The sequence below is a fragment of the Heloderma suspectum genome, chromosome 3 (assembly GCF_057233095.1).
Source record: "Heloderma suspectum isolate Gila_16-S chromosome 3, 16-S_ref, whole genome shotgun sequence".
NCBI lineage: Eukaryota > Metazoa > Chordata > Lepidosauria > Squamata > Helodermatidae > Heloderma > Heloderma suspectum.
This window is the reverse complement of record NC_139460.1, coordinates 215,188,060-215,205,465: the sequence shown is the minus strand read 5'-3', so window position 1 is coordinate 215,205,465 and position 17,406 is coordinate 215,188,060.

Sequence of the window (17,406 nt, the reverse complement as noted above, 5' to 3'; positions counted from 1 at the left end):
CCTCTGGAATTGGAGTCACCAGCTGCCACTGCTTTTATTGTCTCTATTTGGGCTTTGCAAAACTAATAGGAAAATTGCAGATTGCATTCTTTCAATAGGCATAGGCCAATCTTCCCCAACCTGGGAGATGGCTGGGGGATGCTGGGAGTTGTAGTCCAACCCATCTGGAGAGCACCAGGTTGGAGAGGTCTGGCTTAGCGACACCTAACCCTGTCCTGGATCAGGCCGTAAGTTATCAAATCCAGTGCAGACCTTAGCCTGATTTGGGTGTTCTGCGTACTGTGAATACCAACACACAAGCTGGGACGGGACCGTGTTGCCCCCTGGCACCCACATGCATGGCGCAGATGTCTGCAGAGAGGAGACCTCTGAGGGCACAGCTGCATTTGCAAAGGACTCCCCTTGCTGTAAACACCTATGCTGTAAACACGGATGCCATGGGGTGGGGCTATATGACGTGTGGCATGTCGGAGGCGGGGCTAGCAGCACAGCCTCACTCCCAGCTCACGTGTTGTTGGAACACCTGAACAAGGGCTTCTAACACAAGGTAAGTGGAAGACCTGAAGGAAAAGGGAAAGGTTCCTCCTGTGCAAGCACCGGGTCATTACTGACCCCTAGAGGGACGCCGCTTGTGCTGGCGTTTTCATGGCAGACTGTAGTGGGGTGGATTGCCATTGCCTTCCCCAGTCGGGACTACCTTTCCCCCAGCAAGCTGGGTACTCATTTTACCAACCTCGGAAGGATGGAGGGCTGAGTCGACCTGAGCCAGCTACCTGACACCCGGCTTCCGCTGGGATTGAACTCAGGTCGTGGGGAGAGTTTCGGTTGCAATACTGCCGCCTACCACTCTGCGCCACACGAGCTCTAGGAACACCTGAACAAGGGCTTTCAACACAAGGAGACCAGTATAGAGGAGCCTGGGTCTCCTCCGGTAAACCATCAGGTCATAGGGTGGCCAGGTGGCCTACTTTACAGAGGACAGCCCTCTATTTGAAGGCATCCTCTATTTGAAGGGGTGTCCAGTCCAAGTGTAATATAAAGATAAGAAGTCATAAGAAAGGAGAGCAGCGGCCTTGAAGCTGCTCATCAACAGCACCTGGAGACCAGACTGAGCAGGCCCACAAGGGGTCACCCTGTCAGAGTTTTGCCTGTGATGATGAGATGTACTGTAATGCCATTTAGGGCACAGTCCTATGGGTTGTGCCTTTGTGAGATAGAAGCTCCAAATTTGGAGGCTTCTGTGTATCCAATGCCCCGCCAAGCTGCTGCAAGCAGGGCGAGAGGCGCAACGGAGGCAATCTTCGCCTCTCCGTACTCCGTGTTTTGCTTTAATCTTTGAAGGACCTTTGAGCCTGTCTAGAAAGGATGCGCTGGTGTGCCAGTGGGCGGGGACTGGGGCTGGAGAAGCCATAGGAGTCCTCATATCCTGGCCTCTCCCTGCCCACCAGAATGCCCCTTTCTGAGTTCTCTGAAGCCACTTTTGTGACCTTGGGAAGCAGCCATCATGGTTCTTTCAGCAGCTGCTGCAGGGGGTGGGGTGGGGGAGGGATCGGGAACCTGAGTCCCCCTTCCAAGGTCATAGCAGTCTCTATGGCCTCAGAGGAGGGAGGGACTCTAAAGAATCCTATGGCGCTGGGATGCTCTCCTGGACCATAGGATTGCTCTCCCCAGTTATTAGTAAAAAAGGTAAAGGTAAAGGTGTCCCCAACCAGTCGTGTCTGACTCTAGGGTGCGGCGCTCATCCCCGTTTCTAAGCCGAAGAGCCAGCGCTGTCCGAAGACGCTTCCGTGGTCATGTGGCCGGCATGACTGAACACCGAGGTGCACGGAACGCTGTTCCCTTTCCTGCCGAGGCGGTACCTATTTATCTACTTGCAATTTCTTGCTTTCGAACTGCTAGGTTGGCAGAAGCTGGGACTGAAGACGGGAGCTCACTCCGTCACGCAGCACTCGGGTCTCGAACTGCTGACCTGCCGACCTTCCAGTCTGCAGTTCAGCGTCTTAACCACAAAGCCACATAGTTATTTCTAAATTTGCATCTCTACCTATAAAGTAGCATATGTAAATTTTATAGGCTCATGGGCAAATTTTATGGGCACATTTTATGCAGATCTCTCTCTTTTGTCCTCCTGTTTTTGGCAATGCATATCCTCTGTTTTGGCATAAGTAGCCACCCACTTGAGGGCTCTATGGCTTTCATCTCTCTTGGAGGGGAGCTCTCAGTCCACACATTTATGGCCAGCTCTCCTGCTATAAAATCCATTCTCTGCAAAACACTTCACCCTCCAGATTCACATTATATTATATCAGCCGCATAGCCTTGACCTCTCAAGTGTCTTACGATATATAAAAGTAGCAATGTCACATATGACTATGGTGAGTATGAGAGAAGGTTCACACTCGACGTGGCATCACAGATACACTAGTATTTGACCAGCATTTGATGTGGCAAACGTAAAGCATAAAAGTGAGAGTTGCGTTTCCCAAACATACAATGGTTTGGACATGTGCTGGAACCACAGTAGCTCCCTGGTACGTGGCTCCCACTGGGGATGTACATCTCTCCTTCATACTTTATGTGCTTAGCATGGCAAATACGTAGCATATTTATGGTGCCATGAAAAGTCAGATGCCATCTTGAGGTGCTACCAGCTACTGTTTCATGCATCCAACTTACCTCCCCGGTGACTCATGACGTACGACAGGGGTGCACAACCTTTTCATCCTGAAGGGGGCTGTGCTTATGTATGCATGCACGTGCGCACGCGCACACTCTCTCTCTCTCACACACACAAGCCTTCACACACAAACGTACACACACAAAGGTGTGTGCATGCATACACAACACACACACATTATCATTATAATCTGTATAAGGATCTCTTGGGGAGAGAGTAGAGAATCTGCTCTCCACCCTGTTCCCCACTGATCTTGATACACATTTTGCTTCCCTCACTGATAGAAGCAATGGGAAAAGAGTGACCTATTTGATGATCTTTGGGTGTGGGGGGGAGGGAGTCGAGTACAGGCAGTGGGGAATTTGGCAGTGGTGGTGGTGGGGGTCAGGGCACCCTTGTGGGGCTGCAGTAAAGGCCCTTCATTCAGATGGACCATCATAAAATAAAGGTGCAATCCTATGCACAGTTAGATGGAAAAAAAACTTCTACAATTCCCAGCATTCGGGGATGCTGGGGCTTGTAGGACATTTTTCTGTATAGACATGCATAGGATTACACTCTAATGCATTTTAAACTAGACATTTTTAGAGGAGCTCCCCATGGAGTCCCTGGGATCCAGGGCTATGATTGCAAGCCAGGGCATACTGCATGTTTTAATATCAATAAAATGAATTATTGGAGCCACAGTTGTGGCTCCAGTAGATAAGGAGATCAGTAAAATAAGAGTTCTGTAATGTTAAATGGAAATCAGGGGGGTGGGTTGCTCTAATCTTAATAAAATCAAAAGGCTTTCTCCAATCTTCCTGAAAATTGTCCATGCCAGAGAGAAATGGCTATTTTACATAATCTGAAAATTTCAGGAAGATTGGTTAAAGATGAAGGGAGAAAGGGCAATTAACAGGAAAAAGAAAAAAATCTCAGTCATGCAAAAATGTTCCTGAAAATATGTGTTGGCAACCTTTTGTGCTCATCATTTCTGAAAAACATACAGGCTATATAGGGAAACTATATATTTTTTCCTATTCCCTTTCGATTGTAGTTGATGGAATGGAATTTCTTTTTTTTAATTCAATTTACATATTTTTAAAAATCATTTCTATTTTATCATGAAACTCTATGAGAGTTCATAATGTGGTGCTCAGAATGTTGAGCGGGGAGGAGAATAGCTGCCATGTGGAGGAAAAGCAGCAGCAACAGCAGCAGCAGCAGTGAGTTTCTGGGACCTGAGTGTGTGTGTGTATGTGTACGCGGGGACAAACAATTCCCTCGGCTTGACCGGACCCCACTACTTCTGTTTACTGGTCTGCGCTCCCACCCCTTCCCCTTCTTCCTCTGCCCCCATTTCCCATCCTGGCTTGCTTGATTTTTACCTTTTGCTTAACTGAGCTTTGCTAGCAGATTTTGATCCACGGCTAGGGCTGCAAGCCCATGCATACTGCATGTTTTGATATCAATAAAATTAATAACGTTTGGGCTGGGGTTGCAGCTGATCAGAATTGCCCAAGGAAAAGTGTCCCACATCAAGAAATCATCCCAATTTCCCCAGATTCCCTGACCTGAAAATCTCCTCTCCTCTCACTTGCACAGGTTTCATATTTAATTTTCCATCAAGGAAGCAAATGCGCTGGAAGGACGTACCTGAAACCACATCCCTCCCCCATACAGCTGGGCATGCATCCAGGGCAAAGACTTTTAGACTTGTGTCTCTCTTAGCTCTTTCATTCAAGTGCCTCCCCATAAGGCCAAAGTTAATTCCAAACAAGGCAGCCATTTATCTTGGCCATGTCCTTTTAGAGTAGGGATGAGAAATGTCTGCTGGGATGAGGCCACCTGCTGCCATTGTTGCTGGTGCTGAAGGTGAGTAGCTAAGCTGCACAGTTCTATCACTGTCTTTGCACATACCCTCCCTGACTTGATTGGATCTCTATTATTAGTATCTAAGATGCCATTAGAGTTCCTCTCTCTGCTTGCTCTGCTAATTAATCAAACTCTCCTAGTGACAGTTCTTGACCATTAAATAATTTTCATTAGCACCATGAGGCCAACAGGATGGATGGGTTCATCCATCTTCATTATATCTCTGATTCCAGAACCAGAGAGGGGCTGATGGACCAACCATTGGGTCAATTCTTCCGTAGGTACCCCCCCCTTTTTTTGGTTCAGATGCAAATGAATGGCTTGACTTTTTAAAGTAACGATTACTGACAACCTATTCCCCCCATTGCCCTTTTCACCAGATCCTTGAGTTGCGTGAGTGGGCTGGTTGGTTAGTTTAAACCTGGGCTTTTGGTTTTAGAAGAGAAGAAAGGAAGGAAGGAGAAGGTGAGAAAGGCAATGGCAATGGCAAATCTAACGTTTCAAAAGAAAGACTGTGGGTTGGATCCTGGTATAGCCATACTTAATGCAGAACCACTGAACTCACTGGGACTTCAGCTACTCCTAACAAGTCTCATTGATTTCAGTGGATCTCCTCTAAGTATGACTAAACCTGGATCCAATCTGTTCAATTCTTTTGGACTACAGTTCCCATTGTCACTGACAATTGGCCATGCTGGATGAGCTTGGTGAGGCTTGTAGCCCAAAACATTTGGAGGGCACCAGGCCAGGGAAGGCTGTCTTAAGGTATTCTATGCAGTTATGCAGGTTTCTTCTCAAAAGAAGGAGATGGGAAGATAATAGTTCTGCCTTCTTCTCTCATCATGTTCCTCCCTCTTCTTAGCTAGATTTCTGTGCATAGCTTCAGGAAAAGAATGGACAACAAACCTTTTAAGAAGTGGATAAATAATGTATAGTTTCCCTCATTTTGTAAGTAATCTGAGAATGTCTTCCTAGGTCAAGAAGGAAGATCAATATTCATTGATATCCCAGACTAAAAATTGACTTCTCCATTTGCTTTGCAGAACCCACTTGGGAAATAACCCTTAGACCTCAGGACTCATGCGCAGCATACATGGCTAGAGCAGGGGAGGCACCGTTGCATTTCACAGAAATGCTTGCTGGTTGGCTTCCTGTGAAATACGTTCTCATCTTCAGAATGGCAGAAATAATTCTCCCCACCCCCTGAACGTTTGCAGTTCACTGATGGCAGTGCTCTCTTTTCAACCAAGCAGTGGTCTTTATGTCAAGATATCCCCAGAGCTAGGTGGATAAAGAGATTCATACATGCACAACACATTGCAACAGCAGAGAATGTTGTCTTCTCCTGGGTTCCAAGGAGTAAAGTGGGATGCCATCCCATGGCAGCTTAAGAAAACAGCCTTGAAACTTGAATTTTCAAGCTGTGCACAACCCTAAGAAATACGAATCCACAAATCCTGGAGATCCCCGAAATGGATGAGGTTTTCTTGTTGCAATGAATATGTTAATTGGTGTCTCTGTACAAGCAAGCATTGTAATGTTCCTTCCCAAGGCAACACTCCCTGATTTTTGGGGTGGACATTAACTCCAACCATACAGGCTGAAAATCATCGGTTGGATTTCTGTTGGTAATACAGTCACTAAAGGCACAGGAGGAGAAAAAAGATGGCAACCCTTTGCAATTGGAAACTGAAGAGAAGATTAGGCAGGGAAAGGTCATTGTTCAGTGGTAGAGTAAATGCCTGGCATTCAGATAGTCCCAGCTTCAATACCTGCCATTTCCAGTTAAAGCAGATTTGGGGAACCCGTGCTCCTTGAGTTGCTGTGGGACTCCAACCAGGGCCAGTGCCAATGCCGATGGCACCTGCCGATGGTCCACACCCCAGCAAGGGCCCAATGACAAGATTCCCCTGGACTTGCTTCTCCTTTCCCCCACTGCAACCTGCTTGTTCACTGGCCTCTCACTCTAGCCCAGACAACAGTGGTGGTGAGAATGAAGAGCAGTAGATGCCGTGGCCTACTGGTTTGCTGGCTCTTTGTCAAGCCAGCAAATGGTAACAATGATGAGAAAGAGGATGAGCAGCAATAGCAGCTGGTGACAATGGTGGTGAGAAGGTAGACTCACTGAGGGAGGGGCCCTTCAGAAACCTGGAGCCAGCACTGACTCCAGCTCCCATCAGCCCCAACCAATATGCTTAGGGTGATGGAAATTGCAGTCCAGCAACATCTGGAGGGCACCAGGTTTCCCACCCCTGAGGGTATCAGGAAGTAAATATGGGAAAGACCTCTGCCCAAGAGAGTTGAATTCCATCCATTTCTCCTGTTCTTCAGGATAGCATATGTGTCCTCAGAAGAGGACATAGAGATTTAGGCTGTGTTTGGATGCAACCCTAAATCATAGTTCATTTAAACCATGGTTTGTTGAACAAAGCAGGATCCAGCTCACTGACTTCCAAACAAACTCTGGTTTGTTTTGCCTAACGTTGGTTTGTTGTCCCCCTGCCTCCACTCTGAAGACCCAGCTGCTATACTGAAGCCCGTTGCAGCACCACACCACCACCACACCACCACACCACCACACCACCAGTTCTGTTACCATTGGTTGGCTGTGGAAACAGGGCTGGGAGCACAAATGCTCTCTGTCTTGGAGATCTTTGGCCACTCTTGGCACAACCCTGAGCAAAAAAACCCATCTTAAACTACTCTATCCTTCCCTCATTCCTAACTATACACTCTCCACAAGGGCTTGCTAGTTCTCTTCATGAAAACTTTCCTCCCAGCCCTCCCAAACAAAAGTCCTTTCCACTGTGGTCACGCTTTCAATAAAGAAAGTTTTAAGTACTAAAATTTTACTGGTGAGCAAGCAGAAGAACAAGTGTCAGGAATGGTCCTCCTATGAGGCAGGATGAGACCCCATTTCAGGTGCCAGTTTGGAAGGGGCAGCAGATTGTATGCCCTGACTACCATTGTGAGGGTCACCAGCTGCTGCTGCCCTTTGCTGAAGGATCCCTCAGAGCAAAGTATTGGGGTGGGTGGGGGCTCCAGAGAGACCTGCCAGCATATGCTGCATCAGGAAAACATCTGATGTGGCTCTCTGGAACAGTTTGTCCAATGCCTCACTCTGAGGTCTCAGAATGAGGTCTCAGAACAGGGCGGTGCTCAGAGAGCCTGCCAGGTCCAAATGCTTTGCTCTGTAGGGGCCCTTCCTCAGAACAAAGCATTGTGAGCAAGGTGGCCCTGGAGATGCCTGCACTGCAACAGGATATCTGGCACCACTGCTGACAGATGCCAACACTAAGGGGATGGGTGGATGGTTGCAGAAACAGAGTTTAGCAGGAAGTGAGTGGGCTTGTAGTGGGGGGGGGGGCTTTAAAATCTATGCAAATGCATCTGTTAAATTGTAGATATAACTTGCTAAGAGCAAAGGTGTGACTTTAACTTATGCCCCTTGTTAGTAGTAAAATTGCCCATTGTCCCTTTAATATTTCTACACCATCTCACAGGGTTGTTGCAGAACTAAGCAGCTGGACGGAAGAAGGAGAGCTTGTCAGTGAGGAGGAGATGGGCAGGGAAAGGAGCCTATTGCCAGGCGGAGTGAAGAAAGTGAAGAGAGAGGGAGAGATCTGTGAAAGGGCCAGCAAGAGTCTCTTTGCTGAGTTCGTGGTTTCATTTTCAAGCTAGCCAGGTGGGCAGCATGGGCAGAGTGATGCAACAAACTAGGATTTAACCAGGAATCCTGAGTTCAGCTGTATACAAACAGTTAATGCAAACAGATTCATAAATCAATTTCAAATCATATTTTATGACCCTGGTTTGTTGGCCCCAAAGAAACCATGGTTAGTGAGCCTGGTTGAGTTTGGATATACAAACAAGCCGGAGTTGAGCTGAATAAACTGTGGTTTAACATCATATCCAAATATGATCACAGTAACTGGCTGAGAGATGGTGACTGGTCTGAGGTTACCCAGTGAACTTCATGACTCAGTGGGGATTTGAACATCTAACAACAGTCTGTCCACTACAGAACACTGGCTTTTCAAGTGCTAGTGATCAGAGTACACAGAACTCTCACGCACATGAAGGAATAGGCTATCAGTGGCTACTAGTTATGATAGCTGTATATGAACTCCAAGTATCAGAGGCAGCACGCCTCTGTATACCACTTCCTGGGGAACATGAACCAGCCAGCCTGCCCATTAGGCAGAGTGAGGTGGCTGCCTCAGGCAGCTGATTTGGGGTGTTGTGAAAGGGCAGCAAATAGTCAGCTAGATTATTATTATCATTATTATTATCATTATCATTATTAGTGTCTTTACTCCCAGGGAATATGAGATTTTCTGCCTCAGGTGCCAAAATAACTTGACTGGCCTTGTGTATTATGCATCGTAATGTGGGAGTTGGCGCCATTTGCTCCTCTGCCTCAAGCAGCAAAATGTGTATGTCTGGCCTTGCCTGGCTTGGCTAGTAACCCCATAAAACTGTAACTGTAACCCCACAAAAGGAATGGACTCCAAGGAAGCCTGTCCTTTCTGCTCCTGAATGCAGGGCCATTAGCTGTTCCTTTCTTGACCTTCACATAGTATTGTGAAACTATTTTCTTCAGAACACCTCCGCGCTCAAATGTACTTTTTTAAAATTTTGCTGCAAAATGTTTACCAAACGTGCTGGGAGAAAAATGTTCCTTAGAGTTACTGGTAGATGTTATTTATAGGGTTTAGATAGCAATTCAGGCTCTTAATGCAAACTTGTAAATCACGCATCCAGATACAGCTATCGGTCACAAACTATAAAGTTTCATTGGGCGGTATACATCACTTACTGTCTTTCTTAATGTTTGTGTATGTTTAATTTCCCACAGACTTCTCCTGCTGTTACTTCTTTCTGATTAAATAGTAAATCTAGGTGTTTTCTGAAGACATTTTTGCTGTGATGGTCTAAGTGAAACTCTTTTTAAAAGGACATGCCTGAGCTAAAGAATTCCATATGTGAAAAAAAATCACACCTTAGCTGCATTACCAGTGACTTGTATTATTACATGGAAAGAGGTTTAGAAACTATGTTGTTTCACCTTTGTTATTATTGTTGTTGCGGTCATTTCCCAACATTTCAGCCATTAAGCAGGACACTGAATGGACATTTAACTTTCTGGTCCTTTGGCATGTGCGCAGATTTTTTGCACATTTGTAGCATAATCCACACCCTCCTCTCCAGGAGCCCAGTGCGTAGGTGACTCCCATAAGGACTATGAGTTTGCTACATTCTGGTGAGGAAGACTCTGGGTAAGTGTCAGGGAGGAGGCGGGGCTTGTGTTACCGGCAATGGTAGTGCATCATCACTTCGCACAGTGGCAGCACACCCAGCTGAGGGCCAGAGGGGAAAGAAAAGATTACCTACAGCAGGGTAGGAAGCCTGGTGCATTCCTGATGTTTTGGACTCCAAATCCCATCACCCCAGCCATCATGTGCAATGGTCAGGGATTTGGGGAGTTGTCATCCCAAACACTGGAAGGGCACTAGATTGCCTACTCCTGGCTTACAGATGGCTGGAGAATGCTGGGAGTTGTAGCACTTTTTTCTGTCTAAACATGTATAGGATTGCACCCTTAGCTTCCATGTTCTACAGCAAGCCTATAGGAAGTCAGACATATTTGTGTGCATGTGAACAGTGGCACCCCTGGACGCTTCTCCACGCACAAGAGGGGATAGGTCTGTTTGTTCATGATTTCAAAATAATGCCTGGTAGCATTGGAAGAGTGCCCATCTCACTGTCCCATCCTCTCCCTCCCCCAAGCGAAGTGATTGGACAGCCTCTGGTAAAATGTTCCCCAATTGTTGTTGTTGTTGTTGCTGTTATTAACATCTCTATACCGCCCCATAGCCGAAGCTCTCTGGGTGGTTTACAAAAGTTAAAACATTAAAATACAATATACAGAGCTTAAAAACCATTTACATAAAAACATACAAACAATATATACAAACAACATATAACTAAAAACAACTTTGAACTAAAACCAACCTTTAAAAAATCCAACAATAAAACCACACAGCTTAAAAAGAACACTGCTTAAAACAGTATACAAAAGTCAGCAAAAGGAACAAGAGTTCTAAAAAGGGAAGGCCTGCCAGAATAATAGAGTCTTTAAAAAGGTAAAGGTGTCCCCAACCAGTCGTGTCCGACTCTAGGGTGCGGCGCTCATCCCCGTTTCTAAGCCGAAGAGCCAGCGCTGTCCGAAGACGCTTCGTGGTCATGTGGCCAGCATGACTGAACACCGAGGTGCACGGAACGCTGTCACCTTTCCCGCCGAGGCGGTACCTATTTATCTACTTGCAATTTCTTGCTTTCGAACTGCTAGGATGGCAGAAGCTGGGACTGAAGATGGGAGCTCACTCCGTCATGCAGCACTTAGGTCTCGAACTGCTGACCTGCCGACCTTCCAGTCTGCAGTTCAGCGTCTTAATCACTAAGCCACCACGGCCCGCTAATAGAGTCTTTAATGCCTGCTTAAAAACCTTCAGCGAGGTCAGCAGGTGCATTTCAACTGGCAGATCATTCCACAATTGAGGGGCAGCAAAGGAAAAGGTCCTCTTGCATGTGGCTGCCAGTCTCACATTAGGCAGCTGCAGCAGATAGCCCACAGAGGACCTTAGGTGGCGGACTGGGACGTAGGGGAGAAGGCGCTCCTAAAGTACCTTGGGCATAGACCATGTAAAGCTTTAAAGGTGAGAACCAGCACTTTATATTTTGCTCAGAAACAAATTGGCAGCCAGTGTAAACATTTTAAAGTCGGTGTAATATGGTCTCCATGGGATGTCCCAGAGACCAACCTGGCTGCCATATTTTGTACCAGTTGAAGTTTCTGAACTAAATATACAGGCAGCCCCAAGTACAGCTCATTGCAGAAATCAAGCCTAGAGGTTATCAGTGCATGCACCACCGTTACCAGGTCCACATGTTCCAGGAATGGGCGTAGCTGGCATATCAGCTGAAGTTGATAACATGCACTTCTCACCGTTGCCTCCACCTGGGGTGCCAGGAGCAGGGTTGGGTCAAGAAGCACCCCCAAGCTACAAACTTGCTCCTTCAGGGGGAGTGAAACCCCATCCAGAACTGGTTGACATACCTCAATACCTGAATTAGAACCCTTCATGATGAACACCTCTGTCTTGCCTGGATTACACTTCAGCTTGTCCTCCCTCATCCAGCCCATTATTGACCTCAGGCAGTCATTTAGAGGAGTCATACCTTCCTTGGATAAAGATGTTAATGAGAAATAGATTTGGGTGTCATCAGCATACTGATAACACTCAGCCCCAAACCTCCTGATGATCTCTCCCAGCGGTTTCATGTAGATACTGAATAGCATCCGGGATAGAATGGAGCCCTGAGGGACTCTACATAATAGTTCCTTTTTCAAGGAACAACTATCCCCGAGTGATACCATCTGGAACCATCCTGAGAGAAAGGAGCAGAACCACTGCAGAGCAGTGCCCCCAATGCCCAATTCCCTCAGACAATCCAGAAGGATACCATGGTCGATGGTATCAAATGCTGCTAAGAGATCCAAAAGAATCAACAGGGATGCACTCTCCCTATTGATTCCCCGGCAAAGATCATTCACCAAGGCGACCATGGCAGTCTCAACTCCGTATCCCACTCTGAAGCCAGTTTGAAATGGGTCCAGGTAATCAGTTTTATCCAAGACTGCTTAGAGTTGAATGGACACCACCTTCTCAATTACCTTGCCCCAAAATGGTAGATTACTTACTGGTCTATAATTATTGAAGTCTAGGGGATCAAGGGAAGGAAGCGGTCTAACAATTGCTTCTTTCAGACATGATGGAAAATTACCTTCCCTTAGGGAGGCATTAATAATATTCAGCAAAAGTTGCTTTACCATCTTGCCTCCCTGGACTACAAGCCAGGATAGGCAGGGATCAAGAGGGCAAGTTGTCTTTTTGACCAAACCAAGCAGCTTTTCCACATAATCAGGAGTCACAAGCTGAAAATGACCCAGTTTAATCGTGCAAGCAGAGTTGCTGGACACCCCACTGCCAATTTCTGTCCCTGTGACAGCGTCCAAGCCAGCTCATATCTGAGATAGTTTATCCACAAAAAGCTCATTAAAGGCGTCACAGTGAGCTACCGAAGGCTCTAAGATCGGATTCAGTGTGGGGGCGGGGGGCCTGACTCAGCTCCCTAACCACCCTGAACAGCTCAGCTGGGCACGAGTTTGCAGACGTGATATGTGCAGAGTAGAAAGCTCTCTTCGCACATACCACCACCTCATAGGTTTTCAAATGATCCCTATGATGTGTCTTGTTGGATTCAAGTCGAATTTTCTGCCATCTGCACTCTGGTTGTTGTCCTTGCTGCTTTAGCTCCCTCAGTTCTTCTGTGAACCATGGAGTTTGTTTGGAATCAAGTAGGAGAGGACATCTAGGAGTGACCATGTCAATAACCCTGGTCAGATCTTCATTCCACACAGAGACCGGGGACTTGACAAGGTTAACAGCAGCACCAGCCAAGAAACCTCCCAAAGTATTTTGGAATTGCAATGGATCCATCAGCCTTCAGGGGCGGACCATCTTAATTGGTCCTCCATCCCTGTGGAGGTGGGTAGTAGATGTGATACCAGCCCTGACCAGACATTGATCCATCCATGACAATGTGGAGACAGATAGAACCTCCGCCCACAGATCATTCTCCAATAATTAGAAGATGGACCTGTCAGTCACTCAACCCTCTACCCCCTCATCAGCATCTAGAGAAACAAAAGCAAAAGACGCTAAAAAGAACTGGAAGCCACCCCCCACCCCCCAACCCAGCACGGAATGCCTGACTTCCTATGGACTTGCTATAGAACAAGGCTGCCTTTACACTAAAGAAAATTTTAGACCCTGAATGGTCTTACAGGGGCCTCTTTTAGACAGCCACATGTATTACTTCCATTGTGAAGCACACAGCCAACATTCCTCTTCTCCCCACTGCCACTGCCATTCCATGCTCTACAATTGTTTCTACATGCCTGATACATTAGAACAAAACAACAACAACAACAAAATATTTGCCAACCCTGATGGAAGAAATACTCTGAGCATGTGCAGTTTCACATTTTGAACTCACCTAAATTGTGGCACCATTATTTGTTGTTCTCTGGGTGGTCATTTGCCACCCCCCCAAGGGCCCCTAGATCTCCGCCCCAAGGTCTGGCCCTGGCTGCTCCACTGGCCCAACCCCCAAAATGTTGTTAGCTTTCAGATCCCATGCCCAGCTCTCTGTCTCTTTCATAGTCTCATGTGAAAATGGCAGTCGTAGGGTACAATCCTATCGGCGGCCACCTCTGAACTTGGAGGCAACCGCCTATGCAATGCAGGGCAGGAGAAGCACGGAGGAGATCTTCCCCTCCATACTTCAGCCACCCTGCATTTGTGGCTAGACAGCTGATTTCGGCTGTCTAGCTGTGGGAAGTCGGAGCGGGGGGGGGGGGGGGGGCGGACGCCAGACGACGCATAGGAAGCATTGGAAAGGCACTTCTGCCCGCCCTGCCCCCACGAACGCCCCATTTTCACTGCTCTGTGCTGCTCTTCTGAGTGTGGAGCACGGGGCTGATCCGCACTGCCTTCAAGGCAGCGCAGGAGGGGGTGGAGGTCAGTTCTCAGGGAACTGACCTCGGAGTGTGGGCTCTGAGGTCAGTTCCCAGGAACCAACCTACCCTATGGCCATCTAGCCACTGACTAGTGGCCATAGGATTGCACCCTAAATATTGTTCTTTTCATACAGAGACACCTAGATTACATCATCCTTAGCTAGGAGGGGGTGTAGAAAGGCATGCCCTGCTGTCAGGTTTTTTTTTGCTTTTCAGCCAGTAATGTTCAGGACATCAACACAGAAAAGATACTTGGCAACTTTGCCAGGAATATTAAAGGACTGTCTAGCAATATTGTCTGGCTCCACTAACCCTCTTCTGCCCAAAGTCTTAGGGCTTCTCCACACAGAGGCTTTTTATCCTGCAATTTTACTGGGCTTTTGCTTCCAGATTCTTTGCAGAATTAAGATCGGCCCCTTACATGTGCTTCCCCCCCCACCCGCTTTCCCCTTTATCTACAAGTTTTATATGTTTCATAATACAGCCATTAGGTGGTGCTGTGGTATAGCTCCTATTATTGCATGACGCCCTCTTTTCAATGAGAAATTCAATGCACTGTATTATAATGGCTCATTATCTCTGATCTTTAAAAAAAAATGGGATAAAGGTCAGAAGACACAGGAGAGGCCCTGGAGGCTGATGATATCTTGTAAAGAAACTGCAAACTTCTGTGAGAAACCAATCTCAATCGCAGAATAAAAGTCCCTTACTCTCCCAATTGTGTAATAAATAATGTCCCCCAAAGGCATGTGGTTGTTTGGGTCACTGGGGATGGGGGAAGAAGGGTGGCACTGAGATTGTGATCATTTGGCCAACTTGGTGTTGGCACTTATTGGCAAGAAACAATTAGAGGGACAGCATCATTGCTAGAGGATTGGCAGGATGAGGAAGGAAGAATTCTAGGGAAAAAGCTGCCTGTAGTACTAAAACTAAGGGGAAGATTTTGTCAGCTGTGAGCAGCTGGCTAGGTTGTAAGGTCAGCATCTCTGCCCCAGCCTCATCAAAGATTATAATGGATTATCATGTTCTGGGCTATTCCTTACTGCTTGTCAATTGTGTGACAGGATGGGAAAAATAATGATTAAGGGGGCAATCCTATGCATGTTTAGGCAGGACAAAGTCCTAGAACTCCCAGCATTCCCCAGCCAGCTATGGCTGGCTGGGGAATGCTGGGAGTTCTAGGACTTTTTTTGTATCTAAACATGCATAGGATTGCACCCTAACTGAAGAAAAGCTACACTTTGAGGTTATATTTATACCAGGACAGAAGGAAGCTGCCCATGAAGTGATGAATCCGTCTGATTTCAGTTTCACTCAATTCCTCATTTTTCCAACCGTAAGTTTGTTTTGTCTCATTTCTACATCACTTTGCAATTAAAAAAAGTCCACATGAAACTGCATACATGTATGCATTTTCATGCGCCTTTCTCCCCATATGCGCTTTTGTATGTACTTTTGCCTAATATATGCTCCTTGTAAGCACTTTCCCCATACATAATGCATTTTTGTACATCGTTTTCACGAAAATGCATGTTTTTATACCGACTTCTCCCTAATATAGGCACTTCAGACAAATTTTTGTTTGGAGAATTGCATCGCAAAATTTGTAATGGGCCAATATCGAAGTCTAACTGTGTTTCGCTATGTGTATTGGTTTGGAAACTGAATGAGGTAAAATTGCATTAAAATATGAACGCGCATATTTCTCCCCCATCCCTGTCAGCCACCTTGAGTGCCATTTTTCTTGGTAGAAAGGCAGGATACAAATCAAATCAATCAATACTTATACCATGTCAGACCAACAGTCCAACTTGCTCAGTATTATTTACTATGCTGACTGGATGGGGCTTTCTAGGGTTTCAGACAGGAGACTTTTCCAGCCAGAGGTGAAATTGGGGCTTTATGCATGCAAAGCATGTGCTTTATCACTGAGCCATGGCCCCTTCCTTACAAATTCATACTAAGTTTACATCAGACTAACTGTTAGGAATTGCTCCAAAGAATCCTGGGAATTGTAGTTTCCTGAGTGCTATCTCTCCCCCCCCCCCACTCTCCTTGTATTGCTATAGTTTCCAGGGGAGAAGGAATGACTATAGTCCTTCCCCACTCAGTCTTCCAGTAGTGTAGTGGTAAATCAAATGTTGACGTGTTGACGTTCATCATGGCAGTCTGCATGGCCGCACCCCCAGGGAAAATCCAACAACTTCCTGCAGCTGTGTTGATCCTTCTCAGCAAACCAGTTCTAGCAGTTTGCATCTCCATTGGGAGCAGGTCTTTTGTCAGGCAAATGGGTCTTAACTGCCCAGGCAAGACCAAGCTGCCCCAAAACACTTTGCATTACAAGAGGAAATAATATCTTGTTGCTGGGATAATTCATTTCCCCCCAGCCACTGTGAGGATTGCAGCTAAGCTCAGAGGGAACAGGGATCTCTCTCTCTCTCTCTCTCTCTCTGTGTGTGCTGGGGGGGGGGACATCAGTGTCCCTGCTAATAATGATATCATCACTATGACACTGGCGTCCCAGCTAATAAAGACGAGCCCGCACTGGGTCCCTGCAGGTCCTGGCTCTACAACACGGCTGCAGTCTTCTGATCATGCACAGAAAATGTGTGGAGGGGGAGAGGGGCTGCATTAGCTATCTCTGTGCAGAGGCCCAATGTGTGTAGGTCAGGGGTGAGGTCAGCAGCCACCATCTCAGTCCCCCTCCATGCATTCATTGTGCATGGGTGGACGACAGCGTGAAAAGGGCTTATTAAGATAGGCGGCTGCCTCCGAACTTGGGGGCAACTGCCTATCCAAAGCAAGGCAGGGGAGGCATGGGGTGGGGGCGATCGTTCCCTCTGCGCCTCTCCTACTTTGCTATTTTTCGCTAGACAGCTGTTTTTGGCTGTCTAGTGGTGGTGGTGGGGCGACCAGGAGAGGAAGCTGCCGTACGACGCATTGGATGTGTCGTACGTGCAGCTCCACTTTCCCCGCCCTGGAACACCCCCCAACCCTGCCCCTTTTCAGTCGCTCTGTACTCCGCTTATGAGGATGGGCCTTCTCCGTGCTACTTCCGAGGCATGGATGAGGGGGGTGGTCGGTTTTCCGGGATCTGACCTCAGAGTGTGGGCTCTGAGGTTGGTTTCCGGAAATGAGCATATCCTATGGCTTGCTAGACAGTGTCTAGCGGGCTATAGGATTGCTCTCTAAGCCAACCTAAGGTTGTAGTGTAGATATATACCTC